The 16,568-nt window shown below is 46.8% G+C and overlaps 1 protein-coding gene and 1 pseudogene across 2 annotated transcripts in view; one reads left to right on the forward strand and one right to left on the reverse strand.

The window, feature by feature from the left end:
* Window positions 1-8,454, reverse strand: part of rev1 (REV1 DNA directed polymerase) — a 114,465-nt gene extending 106,011 nt beyond the window's left edge. For both annotated transcript variants that reach the window (XM_080197114.1, XM_080197113.1), the window contains exon 1: window positions 8,350-8,454. The gene's annotated coding sequence lies outside the window, so the exon portion shown is untranslated. The remainder of the gene's footprint in view (window positions 1-8,349) is intronic.
* A 1,357-nt stretch (window positions 8,455-9,811) lies between these two features.
* Window positions 9,812-16,024, forward strand: LOC145349287 (small nuclear ribonucleoprotein F pseudogene; annotated as a pseudogene).
* Window positions 16,025-16,568: the final 544 nt, after the last annotated feature.

Genomic DNA, 16,568 nt, shown 5'->3' on the forward strand with positions numbered 1-16,568 from the left:
ACAGCCTCAAGATAAAGGGGGGGCGGTTCAGAACGGAGTTGAGGAGGAACTTCTTCACTCAAAGGGTGGTGAATCTCTGGAATTCTCTGCCCGTTGAAGTGGTGGAGGCTGCCTCGCTAAATATTTTTAAGAAGCGGGTTGATGGGTTTTTGATAAGAGAGGGGATTAAGGGTTATGGGGAGAGGGCGGGAAAGTGGAACTGAGCCACGACAGATCAGCCATGATCTTATTGAATGGCGGGGCAGGCTCGAAGGGACAGATGGCCTACTCCTGCTCCTATTTCTTATGTTCTTATGTTCTTATGTTCTTATGTCTTGGAGTGGCTTCAGGTTATTCTGGAAGGGGAGGGTGGACAACCAGTTGTCTTAGTGTGTATGGGCACCATCGTCATAGATAAAAAGTGGGATGAGGTCCTACAAGCTGGAGTTAGAAGTTAAACTAAAAAGTAAGACCTCAAAGGTAGTAATCTCAGAATTGCTATCAGTGCCACGTGCTAGTCAGAGTAGGAACATCTGGATAATAAGATGAATACGTGGCTTGAGGGATGGTGCAAGAGGAAGGGATTCAAATTCCTGGAACATTGGAACCGGTTCTGGGAGAAGTGGGACCAGTAAAAATGGGAAGGTCTGCATCAAGGCAGGACTGGAATCAAAGTCATAAGGGGAATGTTTGCTAGTGCTGTTGGGAAGGGTTTAAACTAATGTGGCGGGAGATAGGAACCGATGCAGGAAGTCAGAGGGAAACAAAGTGGGAGCAGAAACAAAAGACAGTAAAGGGAAAAGTGGAAGGCAGAGAAACCAAAGACAAAAATCAAAGTCATTACATCACAATTCTAAGAGGGCAATAAATGCCAAAAAGCCTGAAGGCTCTGTGTCTCAATGCGAGGAATATTTGTAAAAAGGTGGATGAATTAACTACACAGACACAATAGGGAATGGATATGATGTAACTAGGATCATGGAGATCTGGCTCCAGGGTGACCTGGAATGGGAACTCAACATCCAGTGGTATTCAACATTCAGGAAAGATTAATGGAAAGGAAAGGAAAGGAGGTGGGGTAGCGTTGCTGGTTAAACAGATTAATGCAATAGCAAGGAAGAACATTAGCCTGGACGATGTGGGATCTCTCTGGGTGCAGCTGCAGAACATCAAAGGACAAAAAACGTTAATGGGAGTTGTGTACAGGCCACCAAACAGTAGTAGCGAGGTTGGGGATGGCAGGAAATTAGGAACGCAGGCAATAAGAGTACAGCAGTTGTTATAGGTGATTTCAATTTGCATCTCGATTGAGCTCACCAAACTGGTAGCAATGCAATGAAGGAGGATTTCTTGGAAGGTATCAGGGATGTTTTTTTCAACCAACATGAAACCAACTAGGGAGCAGTCCATCCTTGACTGGGTATTGTGTAATGAGAGAGGATTAATTAGCAACGCTGTGATGCAAGATTCTTTGGGGAAGACCGACCATAATAATGACAGAATTCTTCATTAAGATAGAGCATGACACAGTTCAGTCTGAGACTAGGGTCCTGAACTTGTGGAAAGTTAGCTTTGGTGGTATGAGACTTGCATTGGCTAGGATAAACTGGCAAAGGATGCTTAAGGAGTTGACAGTGAATAGGCAATGGTGGACATTTGAAGAACACGAATGAATTTCAACAGCCGAATGTCCCTGTCTGGCATGAGAGTGAAATGGGGAAGGTGGCTCATTTATGGCTAACAAGGGGAATCAGGGATAGTGTTAAAACCAAAAAGGAGGCACATAAATTGACCCAAAAACGTTGCAAGCTTGAGGATTGGGGCAGCATGGTGGCAACAGTGGTTAGCACTGCTACCTCACAGTGCCAGAGACCCGGGTTGAATTCTGGCCTCAGCCACTGTTTGTGTGGAGTTTGCACTTTCTCCCCATGTCCACATGGGTTTTCTCCGGGTGCTCCAGTTTCCTCCCACAGTCTGAAAGATGCATGGCTTAGGTTGATTGGCCATGTTAAAATTGAGTCTAGTGTCAGGGGATTAATAGGGTAAATGTGTAGGGTTACGGGATAGGGTCTGGGTGGTATGTGGTCGGTACTGACTGGGTGGGCCAAATGGCCTCCTTCTATACTGTCTCTGAATCCCAGAATAATAATGATTCTGATGATTGGGAGAAATTTAAAATCAAGCAGAAAAGGACTAAGGATTTAATTTGAGGGAAAAATAGAATGAGAGTAGGCTTGCAGAACACACAAAAATTGACGGCATAATCTTCTACATACATGTGAAGAGAAAAAAAACTGGTGAAAACAAATGTAGGTCCCCTATAGTTAGAATAGGGTGAATTCATAATGGGCAACAAAGAAATACCAACTGAACAAATGGCTCCACCTTCACTAAAGAGGAACAAATAACCCTCCAGAAATTCTAGGGGACAGAGGATCTAGCATGAAGGAGGAACTGAAGGAAATCCTTATTAGTCAGGAAATTGTACTGGGGAAACTGTTGCACCCCAGACTTCTCCCTAGAAATACTGGACACATTGCAGATCATTTTCCAGCATTCTATAGACTTGGGAAGAGCTCCAATGGATTGGATGGTAGCTAACGTAACCCCACTTTTGGAACAATGAGGAGAGAGAAAACAGGGAATTATAGACTAGTTAGACTGGTGGGGAAAATGCTGGAGTCAATTATTAAAGATATAATAACTGAGCATTTGGAAAGCAGTGACAGGATAGATCAAAGTCAGCATGGAATCGCTGAAGGGAAACTGGGCTCGACAGATCTTCTAGAATTTTTTGAGGATGTGACCAGCAGACTGTACAAGAATGAACTAGTGGATGTTGTGTGCGTGGACTTTGAAAGGCTTTTGACAAGGTCCCGCACAAGAGATCAGTGAGCAAAGTTAAAGCTCATGGCATTGGGAGTAATGTATCAGCTTGCATAGAGTACTGGTTGGCAGAAAGGAAGCAGAAAGTGGGAATAAATAGGTTTTCAGAATGGCAGGTAGTGACTAGGTACTGCAGGGTTCAATGCTGGGACCCCAGCTATTCACAACATACATTAATGACTTGAATGAAAGAATTAAATGCAATATCTCCAAATCTGCAGACAGCACTAAGCTGGATGGTAGTGTGCACTACGCGGAGGATTCTAAGAGGCTGCAGGATGACTTGGGTGGGCAAATTGAGTAGGCAAATATTTAGCAAATGAAATATAATGTGGATAAGTGTGAGGCTGGTTGAGTGGGCAAATATTTGGCAAATGAAATATTCTGTGAATAAGTGTGAGGCTATCTACTTTGATTTGAATTATTATTGTCACATGTATTAACGTAAGAACACAAGAAATAGGAGCAGGAGTAGGCCATCTAGCCCGTCGAGCCTGCCCCGCCATTCAATAAGATCATGGCTGATCTGAAGTGGATCAGTTCCACTTTCCCGCTTTCTCCCCATAACCCTTAATTCCCCTGTCTATCAAAAACCCATCTACCCATGATTTAAATATATTTAGTGAGGTAGCCTCCACCACTTCAACAGGCAGAGAATTCCAGAGATTCACCACCCTTTGAGTGAAGAAGTTCCTCCTCAACTCTGATCTAAACTGTCCCCCCTTATCTTAAGGCTGTGCCCCCTAGTCCTGCTGTCCTTTCTGAGCGGGAAGAATCTCTCTACCGCTACTCTATCCATCCCTTTCATTATCTTATACATCTTTATAAGATCCCCTCTCATCCTTCTAAACTCCAACGAGTACAGACCCAGTCTATTTAGTCTCTCTTCGTAGGCCAAGCCCCTCATCTCCGGTATCAGCCCAGTGAACCTCCTCTGCACTCCCTCCAACATAGTGAAAACTATTGTTTCTTGCACACTATACAGACAAAACACACTGTTCTTACAAAAGGAAACGAGGGAGTACAAAATGTAGTGTTACAGTCATAGTTAGGGTGTAGAGAAAGATCAATTTAATGCAAGGTAAGTCCATTCAAAAGTCTGACAGCAGCAGGGAAGAAGCTGTTCTGGAGTCGGTCGGTATGTCACCTCAGACTTTTGTATCTTTTTCCCGCTGGAAGAAGGTGGAAGAGAGAATGCCCGGGGTGCGTTGGGATCCTTAATTATGCTGGCTGCTTTGCTGAGACAGCGGGAAGTGTGGACAGAGTTAATGGATGGGAGGCTGGTTTACGTGATGGATTGGGCTACATTCACAACCTTTTGTAGTTCCTTGTGGTCTTGGGCAGAGCAGGAGCCAGAACAAGCTGTGGTATTCGATAGCAAAAACAGGAAGGAAGATTATCATCTGAATGGTGGCAATTTAGAAAAAGGGCAAGTGCAATGTGACTTGGGTGTCATGGTGGAACAGTCGCTGAAGGCTAACATGCAGGTACAGCAGGCGGTAAGGAAAGCTAATGGCATGCTGGCCTTCATAGCAAGAAGATTTGAGTATAGGAGTAAGGATGTCTTGCGGCAGTTATAGGGGGCCTTGGCGAGGCAACACCTTGAGTGTTGTGTGCAGGTTTGGTCTCCCAGTCTGAGGAAGGACATTCTTGCTATTGAGGAAGTCCAGCAAAGGTTCACCAGACTGATTCCTGGAATAGCAGGACTCACATATGAAGAGAGACTGGATCGACTGGGCTTATACACACTGGAATTTAGGAGAATGAGACGGCATCTCATAGAAACATATAAAATCCTGATAAGGCTGGACAGGCTAGATGCGGAAAGAATGTTCCCGATGTTGGGAAAGTGCAGAACTAGAGGGTCACAGTCTAAAACTAAGGGGGCTGAGATGAGGAAGAACTTCTTCACTCCGAGTTATGAACCTGTTTGGGGCCAATTTGTTAGATATGTTCAAGAGTGAGCCAGATGTAGCCTTTGTTGCTAAAGGAGGCAAGGGATATAGAGAGAAAGTGAGAGTGGGATACTTAAAGTACAAGATTAGCCATGATCATGTTGAATGGTCGTGCAGGCTTGAAGGGCCAAATAGCCTACTCCTGCATCTATTTTCTACGTTTCTATGTTGAATTAGTTAGATAACAAGGAGACCATGATAGAACTGTCAGCCTTTCATCACTTGGCAGAGGTCACCAAGTTCACTAGTGGATTCATGGGCATAACCAGGCTCCCGTATTAATACCCCAGTATTTCAAACACATTTCGCCATGTCCCTGTGTTTTATTCACATGCATTTATCTGTTGGCAATAATTTTAAAAATGTTGGCTAACAACATTCATACCAGACCAAGCTGAATGTGAAATGGGCAACACTGACTGACCTCAATGAAAAGCATCTGGACTCACCAAACTCCACAGAAATGAGCTGAAATAGAGATCAACACCAGACAGGAACGATCCGAAATAAAATCAAAACAGCAACAGCTCTATCTCTGAAATGCCTTTGTCATGGAAAGGGAAAAAACAGCGGAGAAAGAAGCATTTGAAAAGTCAGAAGGGCCATTCCTCTTCCTTCTCCTTTCTCCTGCCAAAATACCACCTGTGCCTAAAGGACCGTGTGGGAATCTCTTGCCATCAATGCCACTCTTAGTTGGCTACAATAAAACATGCACGCAGCCCAGTGAAGAGGTCCATTGCAATTAGCGCAGCTGAAATTGGAACTCTAAAATAAAAAATAATTGACATGTATTTCATGTGAAATGGTATATAGAAAAAGAGTAGGCCATTCCAGCCATCAAGCCTGTTACACCATTTGATGTGATCATGGCTAATCCCCTTTCTCAATGCCATACTCTCACTCTCTCCCCCTACCCTTTGACATCTTTAGTGTCTGAAAATCTATTTCTTAAATACATTCAGCCATGTGGCCTTCACAGCTTTATGTGGAAGAAAATTCTTCAGGTTCACTACCCTCTAAAATATCTCCTCATCTCAGTCTTTAATGATTTACCCTGTATTCTGAGACTGTGACCCCTTGTCCCAGACCCTCCCAGCTGGGGGAAACATCGTCTCTGCATCCAGTCTGTCCAGCTGTATCAGAATTTTATACATTTCAATGAGGTCCCCTCTCCGTCTAAACTCCAGTGAATATAGATTTAGTTGACCCAATCACTCAACAATGCTGCCATCCCAAGAATCAGTCTGGTGAACCTTCACTGCACTCCCTCAATGTCAAGTATGTCTTTTCTTACATAAGGAGGCCAAACCGGCACACCAATATTCCAGGTGTGGTCTTACCAAGGCTCTGTATTGCTGCATTAAGACATCCTTGCTCCTGTATCAAATCCTCATAATGTACAAGATCATGACCAACAGAAAAGTATGACAACATAAGAAATAGGACTAGTCATACAGTCCCTTTTGTTTGCTCTGTCTTTCAATAAGATCAAGGTTGATCTGACTGTGGCCTCATTGCCAGAGCCCTGCCTGTGCCTCGTAACCCTTGACACTCCTATAGTTCAACAATCTATTTAACTCAGCCCTGAACACATTCATTGACTCATAGAATCCCTATGGTGCAGAAGGAGGCCATTCAGCCCAACAAGTCTCCCACCCAGTCCCTATCCCTGTATTTAACTCTTGTATTTATCCTGCTAATCCCACTGACACAAAGGATCAATTTAGCAGGGCTAATCAACCTAATCTGCGCACCTTTGGAGCATGGGAGCAAACAGGAGCACCTGGAGGAAACCCATGCAGGCGCAGGCAGAATGTGCAAACTCCACACAGTCACCCGAGGCTGGATTTGAACCCGGGTCCCTGGAGTTGTGAGGCACAGTAAAAAGTCTGACAACACCTGGTTTTAGTCCAACCGATTTATTTGATAGTAAACGCACAAGCTTTTGGGTTAGTCCCTTCGTCAGGTGAATGGAGAGTTCTGGCCTCAGACAGAGCATATAAAGCACCCCAGCGCTACCAATGTGCCACCCCGAGACTCAACCTTCACTGCTCTCCGGAAATATGAATTCCAAAGATTATCATTCCTCTGAGAGGGAAGAAATTCTGCCACATTTCCACCTTAAACTGGTAATTCTGCCCCCTAGTTCTAGATTCTTTTACAAGCGTAAATATCTTTCTAGCATCCTCCCTGGTCTTACTGAATGATATACAATCATATATCTTTCAGTAAAATATTACAATCTTGATTAAGGACAGGTGGGAATGTGGGATATGAGGTTGGGAATGTGGGATATGAGGTTGGGAATGTGGGATATGAGGTTACAATCAGATCAGCCATGATGTTACTGAATGGCAGAACTACCTATTCCTGTTCCTAATTTGTATGTTTGTATCTATTCCTGAAGGGACCTTACTTACAACATGATTAAGATTCGTAATTTGAGGTATGAGGTTCCAAACCAAAGCAGGACCACTCTGATACTGATTAAGGAACAGCAGCTTAAAATAAGTGGACCAGAGCTCCCCTCAGAGACTCCCCTCCCCCGCCCCCCCCCCAAAGAATATGCTCAGCACAAGTGTTTCATTTCTGTCGCTTACACAATTGAAAAAGAACACACTCCCACACAGGAGGGCAGCAACAAATACCGCAAAGCATGTGCTGCACAAACTTAGTATCTGTCTCCGTTTCTACAGAAAATGTGACATTTTCAGATATATAATTATAATTTTCACATATATATTTCAGAACAATTAACAGTAAGTGAAGTTACTGCATAAGTTCTCAGAACTGGTATCTAACCATACATGTCTCAAATAGAAAGACGTTGACAATGGGCAAAACGTAACACCAGGAGCAAATGTTTAAACATCAAAGGATTAAAGGAAAATGGAAAGAGCATGAACACCTTAAAGGACATGCAACTAAAATGCGGCCAAAATGTTCCTTTGATAAAACACCACATGATGTGGAGATGCCAGCACTGGACTGGGGTAAACACAGTAAGAAGTCTCACAACACCAGGTTAAAGTCCAACAGGTTCATTTGGTAGCAAATGCTACTAGCTTTTGGAGCACTGTTCCTTCGTCAGGTGAGGACCCCCGGATTAAGAGGACCGCCTGCTCCCGGATTAAGAAGACCACGTGATCCCGGATTAAGGGGACCATCCGTCTGCTCCCGGATTATGGGGACTGTCAGATCCCGATTAAGTGGACCGTCAGATCCCGGATTAAGGGACTGTCTGATCCTGGATTATGGGGCTATATGATCCGGATTAAGGGGATTGTTTGCTCCCTGATTAAGGGGACGGGCTCTATCTGGTTGGGTTATTCCCGGGCTGAGGCTCTCAGGGGCGGGACTGTCCTCAGCTCATCCCCGGCCCGGGTACGGGCTCTGCCCCGGGGCGGCCCCACCGGGGAGGCGCTGCCGGTCTCTGAGCTCCGGGCAGCAGCGGGGCCGCGGAGACTGAGCCCGGCCCGGCGGGAGGGGGATCGGCCCCGGCGGAGCTGCCGAGCCAGAAATCACTCACCTCTCACGGCTTCACACTCATCCCGGCCTCGGTTACCGGCTGCCGTCCCACTCGCCGCTTCCGCCGTCTCTCGTCCGCCGGGCCACCGCCCTCAGACCCTCTCCCTCCCCCCCCTCACTCCGCTCTCCACAACCTCCCCATTCCCGCCCCGTCCACCGGCCCCGCAACCGCCTCACAGCGACACCGGGCGGCGGCTCCCTGTAACTACACCCACTCACAGCGACACCGGGCGGCGGCTCCCTGTAACTACACCCACTCACAGCGACACCGGGCGGCGGCTCCCTGTAACTACACCCACTCACAGCGACACCGGGCGGCGGCTCCCTGTAACTACACCCACTCACAGCGACACCGGGCGGCGGCTCCCTGTAACTACACCCACTCACAGCGACACCGGGCGGCGGCTCCCTGTAACTACACCCACTCACAGCGACACCGGGCGGCGGCTCCCTGTAACTACACCCACTCACAGCGACACCGGGCGGCGGCTCCCTGTAACTACACCCACTCACAGCGACACCGAGCAGCGGCTCCCTGTAACTACACCCACTCACAGCGACACCGGGCGGGGGCTCCCTGTAACTACACCCACTCACAGCGACACCGGGCGGGGGCTCCCTGTAACTACACCCACTCACAGCGACACCGGGCGGGGGCTCCCTGTAACTACACCCACTCACAGCGACACCGGGCGGCGGCTCCCTGTAACTACACCCACTCACAGCGACACCGGGCGGCGGTTCCCTGTAACTACACCCACTCACAGCGACACCGGGCGGCGGCTCCCTGTAACTACATAACTCACAGCGACACCGAGCGGCGGCTCCCTGTAACTACACCATTCACAGTGACACCAGGCGGCGACTCCCTGTAACTACACCTCTCACAGCGACACCGAGCGGTGGCTCCCTGCAACTACACCCACTAAAAAGTACACCCACTCATAGCGACACCGAGCGGTGGCTCCCTGTAACTACACCCACTCACAGCGACACCGGGCGGCGGCTCCCTGTAACTACACCACTCAGCGACACCAGGCGGCGGCTCCCTGTAACTACACCGCTCACAGCGACACCGAGCGGTGGCTCCCTGCAACTACACCCACTAAAAAGTACACCCACTCACAGCGACACCGAACGGCGGCTCCCTGTAACTGCACCACTCACACCAGGCGGCGGCTCCCCGTAACTGCACCTTTCACAGCGACACCGGGCGGCAACTCCCTGTAACTACATTCACTCACAGCGACACCAGGTGGCGGCTCTCTGTAATTACACCCACTATCATAGGATCTCCCACTCGCCTGACGAAGGAGCAGCGCTCTGAAAGCTGGTGGCGTTTGTTACCAAATAAACCTGTTGGATTTTAACCTGGTGTTGTGAAACTTCTTAATGTTGCTATAAGGTCACCTTTCATTATTCTTACTGTGTTTACCCCATTCCAACACTGGCATCTCCACATCATGATTACACCCACTCACAGCGGCACCTGGTGGCGGTTTCCTGTAACTACACAGTTCAGCGACATAGATGATGCTTTGGGGAGCCAAGAGGTAAGTTACTTGCTGCAGATTTCGCAATCTTTGAGCAGCTCTTGTAGCCACCTTATATATATGGCTAGTCCAGTTCAGTATGTGGTCAATGGTAACCCCAGGATGTTGATAGTGGGTGATTCACTGATGGTAATGCCATTGAATGTCAAGCTAGATTTTCTCTTATTGGAGGTAGACTGTGGTAGTTGTGTGATGTGCAGTTAAAACCACGTTGTCCTTCTCCACTACTTCCAATCTTGATGACAATGCTGCAGTGCTTCACGTGCTACCTCCAGTTATATGTATTTTGTCTGGCTAGCTGATCTCCTGTTGCCACTTTCTGGGAAAATATGCTGCATTGCTGACCACTACCTGCCCAAATCTCAAAAAAAGTGCCAAGAATTGTAGGGCTGTCCTTTTTCTGGAGCCTGCCCTGGACCACTGCTCTCCTCTTACTTCCAGCCTTCAATAACTCTGTTCTCATAATGAAGGTTTCCATTTGACATTTAACTTGAGGCCAGCTCCTACCTCATCACCAGGTCCATAATCTCTAATAGGTCAGTTTCTGGCATGGGCTTAGAACCTGAAAATGGGTCTGATGTAAGGATCTTGTTTCTGGAATGAAAGTTCTGATCACCCTCTCAGTTTCTATCCTTTCAAGCCCCTTCAGAATCCTGAATGTTGCAATAAGGTCACCTTTCATTATTCTAAACTCAGAGTATAGGCCCAATTTACTCAGCCTCACATCACAGGACAGCCCTCTCATCCCAGGAATCAATCTAGTGAACATTAGCTGTTCCACCTACACGACAAGACTAAGCTTCCTTAGATATGGAGACCAAAACTGGATACAGTATTCTGGGTATGGTCTCACCAAAGCCCTGTATAATTGTCAAATTTCCTACGACCATATATGTTCCCTGACTGTTTTGGTCTGACCACTAATCTCATCCCCTATTTATTTTATCTTCAGGTTTATGTTATTTCCATTGATTCCCCCCCACATTCTTATTAGTCTAAAGTTGTATCCACACTTCTGCTTGTCCTTTCCATCAGTACTCCTGTTCCATTCCAGTTCAGATGGAGCCTGTCCTAGCAGTATAGTTCCTTCCTGACTCAGTCCTATGCCAGGATCCCATGTATTGGTAGGTCCCCTTCCAACAATTCTGCTAACACATCATGGGAAGCTATTCAGGTAAAAACTGCAGAACTGTCCTCAGTCTCCTTCTCTAACTCAGAGTCAGAGACCTTTTCGGGGGACCCCATAGGAATACCCATGGAGTCAGCACATTGATTTTGATTTGATTTGATTCATTATTATCACTTGTATCAACATGCGGTGAAAAGTATTGTTTCTTGTGTGCTAGACAGACAAAACATGCCATTCATAGGAAAGGAAATGAGAGAATGCAGAATGTAGTATTACAGTCATAGCTAGGGTGTAGAGAAAGAGCAACTTGATGCAAGGTAAGTCCATTCAAAAGTCTGACAACAGCAGGGAAGAAGCTGTTCTTGAGTCTGTAGGTTCGTGACCTCAGACTTTTGTATCTTTTTCCCAAAGGAAGAAGGTGGAAAAAAGAATGCCCGGGGGGCATGTGATCCTTAATTACGCTGACTGTTTTGCGAGGCATCGGGAAGTGTAGACAGAGTCAATGGATGGGAGACTGGTTTGTGTGATGGGTTAGGCTACATTTTGTAGTTCCTTGAGGTCTTGGGCAGAGAGGAGATAACCAAGCTGTGATACAACCAGAAAGTGTGCTTTCTGTGGTGCATCTGTAAAAGTTGGTGAGAGTCATAGTTGACATGCCATATTTCCTTTGTCTTCTGAGAAAGTTGGTGGGCTTTCTTAACTATACTGTTGGCATGGGGTCTAGGACAAGTTGTTGGGATTTCCACAGGGTCCTGATGTGCAACTTGGCTTGCAGGATGTGTCTCTGAAGGATCTGGTTCATAATGGTTTTGTTTAGGTAGCAGATTAGCAAACTATCTACTGAAAGTATTTACATGATTTATACTGCCATTGCACAGCAAAACTGCAGGTCAGAAACTGAAAGGTATATTTTGAAGCTGGACTAGACCCCAACTATTTTTGAAATTGGCATTAGTGTGAGCATATGTGTTTCACTCCAGGTGTGATTCTATCAACCGATTAGGAAGCTTTTATCAAAACAAACTTTATTTAACAATACTGTTTAACTATTAACAAACAAATTGGTCTAACTTTTACCAATTTAGTGCTTAAACATGACATGATATAATTCTTAACTGCTGGGCTATCTCTAATTGTTTCAATTTAAGCAATATTCCTCATAGATTTAAACTGTTCTTCAAAATCAGTTAGCAAACAACAGGCCACATCCTGGTATGAGGGCTGCTCAAATCTCCAGAACATCTCTGGGGAGATACTTGCTTTCTGTCAGGTCCCAGATTTCAATTTCCAGAGAGAGAAGATCTGCTGCTCCTTACAAAATCAAGCAGAGACTGCTTGCTTTTACCCTCTGCAAGCCTAGCTCCTCCCAGTAGCACATGATGCGGTCTTGTCAATTAACCTAATTAAACCCTATTCTAAAACCCTAGGGGAGGTGAGACAAAGTAGCTTTATGGATAAGGACCTGAATTAAGGCAGTTTGAGTGGTAGATGTAGTTAAGCATTGCTCATGTTACAATAAGTGTGCCTTGTCTTGTGAACCTGTGGTACCTGATAAGCCTATCTTCCATGTATTGCACTTCTTCATTCATTCCTTCCGCTAAATAGTACAATGGAAAGGAATCGCTAATAAATCTAATATGCTTTTTTTGCATGTGTTAAATGAGATACATAAAGAAAACCCAAGTAAATAAAGAACAATTTGTACAAAGATTTCACAAGTAAATTTGTAGCAATTTGAAGATCCTCTGAAGGTTCACATTAAATGTGGGTTATCCTGTTAGCATTATTGGTGAATACCCTTTAATAGATTTCTTAATGATGGACTAACCACAGACAGAAATCAGATGACTGACATAAATACCAGTAGGCTAAAGTTGGATGGATATGTCTGGCCACTGACTTACCAACCATCCAGGATTGGGCTGGAGTCTCCAGAAGTTGAACAGTAGGGTGTGGTTTTAATCCCTTGCTATGCCTGGTTATCAATGCGCTGAGCTGGGACAATAGCTTATGGAGCTGAAGTTTTGTTTCGCATCCGGTGTAACGTGGTATCCGATCTTCCCAGCGCCTTCCGAATGGCGAGAACCACTTCATGCCCAGAAAGGATGCAAAGCTAATTAGCATGAGATTGACTGGATTTCAATATCATTAGGGAGTTTAGCATGCATGCTTTCCCCTACCAGATGCTTCCCTACCTCTCCTTCGAGACATCACACAGATACTAATTAGTACTGCTCTTTAAAAGTGTAGCTCAGGCACAGCAGTTGTGAAGAAGAGCGAGGAGGTGAGTACTGCTGACCACCAACCTCTATGGTGTTGTGGAGGGGGGAGTATTGTCAGCCACTGCCATGGGATGGGGACTTACATGGGTGCAGGTGTTTGGGGGCGCTCTTGCTGGTCTGGGTATCTGCAGGTCAGGGGTTGCTGCTGGCTTGGGGCTCATGTTGCGCACGTTCCCTCTGGCTGCTGAATGACATCCGCGGGGTTGCATATGAGGTGGAGTCCCAACCTCATTAATGTTGCATTGGTTACACTGCCATTTATCTGCTGGGCGGGCTGTGTGTTTTATTGAGGACATTCCATCACAGGCCCCACTAACAGTAACAAGAACCAGGCACTGTGAGGCAACAGTGCTAACCACAGCGCCACTGTGCTGCCCCCTCATGTGTCACCGCAGACTGCAGTTCAGCAGGAAGATAGTGCAGTACCTGTGTGTTCTTCTTGGAGTAACTGACTGTGAGTACATCGTTAGTGTTTAAATGCAGCTTCCCCTGCTTAACGGTGCATCATAGTTGCCACTTTGGGCATGCATGTGCCTGGAGCCTCCATGACGGCATGATTTACATGGTGGCTCTTTCACTGCATTCATTGAAAGATTGCGATGTGGAGTGTGCCTGAGAGACTGACCTGGTTCACTGTATTTCTTTCGCCGTTGTGACACTTAGGCTGGAATGCTACAGCTATTCATGCCAGCAGGATTTTCCCATCCCTCTGTAGCGAACAGAGATTTGGTTGGGCACCGAATTCTTTGGTCTTACAGCAGTGGGAGCATGGCGTGAATGGCTGGTTGATCATGTCATTTGAAATATTTTGGGAAAATTCTGCCCATAATCTCCAATTTGCTGCAAGCAACCATGGAAAGATAAATATGGCAACTTAAAATAAAAACTGAGCATTTCCATATCATTATAGAATTATTGGAGATGGGAGAAAATAATCCAAGTGGGCAATGAAAAGTCCTTTTGCTTTCTGACTGGTGTGGGAAGGCGGTGCTGTTGTGCCTGCCGCACAGTCTGTTTTAACCCTTATACGATGGACAAATAACTGCGAATAGACTTCTGGTTAGTTCAATCAATGTTTCTTTAAAATACACAATCAATAATCACCCACCCAACTAACAATAACTTAATCTTACAAAAAAACTAGAATTCAAGTCCAATACAAGACGTTGACTTAACTTTGCGTGACTGGCAAATACCTGAGCAGATATTGGCCTTTATCTGTGTGCTGGTCTCGGTCGTCCTCTGCATAGTCTGGTCCTTTGGTCTGGTCTGGCATTCTGGCTCTGATCTTCCTTCCTTCTTGGTTGTGATGATTCTCCTCGTGCTGGTTGTCGCTGGCGATGGTCACCAGTGTTGTAGCTTGTATGTGGGGTCAGAGAGAGAGATTTTGGTTGTGCAGCACCCTTTATACCCTGTTGGGTTTCGCGCTCCTTTTGGTCGTTGCCAATCAATCGATCAGGACTTGATCACCCTGATCAATAAAGTCCAATCGGGTGCTGCCACACCAATCTCTGGGTGTGTCCCCAACAGCCACGTCTGCAGGTGTTGGGGGCATATAGGGTTCACACCTTGCTCCCAAGTAATGAGTTACAGCACCCTTATGACTGGTAAACAACCCAGTTTGACCAGAAAGTCTCTTTGACCCAGGAGATGACCCATATCCTGTGGAATCACACGTCCGGGTTGCAGCCTGTTTGTCTCTGTCTTTTAAACTGCAGCCTGTTGTTTTAGTTCTTGCCCAATTGTCCCAGGGTGTTTTTCAAATCGCCATTTTAGGTCCCCCTTTGATCTTGAACATGAATGTGATGAATCACATCCCCAGTCACTCAACAGTCAAGTAAGGCTCGGGCATTGGCATGCACAGTAATGATACATTCCTACAACCTATTCCAGATCTCTGGTGGGGGGGTCCGCTGCCACTCTGTGGGCGGTTGGTGGGGGTGAGGGGGCAAGGATGGCAATCAGTCTGGGTAGTAGGGGAGTGAATAAGGGGACAGTGATCTGTGTGAGTAGTGGGGGGAGTGGATAAGGGAGACACACACACATATCACTGCCCCCTTATCCACCACCCCCCCTCACTACCCAAATCGATTGCCACCCCTGCCCCCTTCTCCCCCACTGATCACCTGCAGAGTGGCAGCGGACCCCCCTGCCCCCCACCAGAGATCCATTTGACCCGCCTCCCTCCTTCCCCCCCAAAGCAACGATCTGGCCTCACTCTCCCCCCTCATTGACAACAAAATTGCCTCACTTCCCCCCAGAGAGTGGTCTGGCCTCACTCCCCCTCCCCTCCAGAAGAACATCTGACCCACCTCCTCCCCTCCGCCCCCCCACCCCACCACCAGACAACGATCATCCCTCCCCTCCAGCATGGTGAAGAAAGGAGAGAGATAGAGGAGTCAGGCCCCAAGGGCTCTGTGTACCCCTCCCCCTGCGGGAGTGTACCATTGAATCCAAAACCTTTCCTCTATGACTTAACTGGCAAACTGGTGATGGTGGTTAAAATGGGGAATGGAATACAAGGGCTACTTGGTATCAGTCGATGGACATATGAACGTGCAGCTGGTGAACACAGAAGAATATATTGATTGTGCTTTAGCGGGTCACCTTGGTAAAGTTCTAATAAGGTGTAACAATGTCCTGTGCATCAGAGGAGTTGAGGAAGTGGAAGAAGATGGGGAAATGAGAGAGTAACATTCCTTTTTATTTGAAGAATAACAGTGTATAGTAGAATTTTTGAGTACTTTTTTTAGATTCAGCCGTTCAAATACACTGGATTTGCACTGACTTGGTCAGGGGTTTGTACTGTGCTGCAAAATATAGATGACAAACTAGAATTTAATTGTAGACAACTGTTCTAGTTTCACTCTGAATATGTTCAAATGTGAATTCAGGTGTAAGCTGGACCAATAAAACTAGTTTTCAATCTGAAAAAAAAACAGACAACGATCGGCCCTCCCCCACCCCCCCCCACCAGACAACGATCGGCCCTCCCCCACCCCCCCCCACCAGACAACGATCGGCCCTCCCCCACCCCCCCCACCAGACAACGATCGGCCCTCCTCCCCCCATCACCAGACAACGATCGCCCCCCCCCACCCCGCCACCAGACAACGATCGGCCCCCCCCCCACCCCACCACCAGACAACAATCGGCCCTCCCCCACCAGAGGTATATCTGAACCGCCTCCGCCTCCTCCCCCCCAAACCAGACAACGATCTGACCTCACTCCCCTCCTCCCTGCTCCAACCAGAGA

Source organism: Carcharhinus amblyrhynchos, chromosome 10, assembly GCF_965287045.1.
Source record: "Carcharhinus amblyrhynchos chromosome 10, sCarAmb.v2.hapA, whole genome shotgun sequence".
Taxonomy (NCBI): domain Eukaryota; kingdom Metazoa; phylum Chordata; class Chondrichthyes; order Carcharhiniformes; family Carcharhinidae; genus Carcharhinus; species Carcharhinus amblyrhynchos.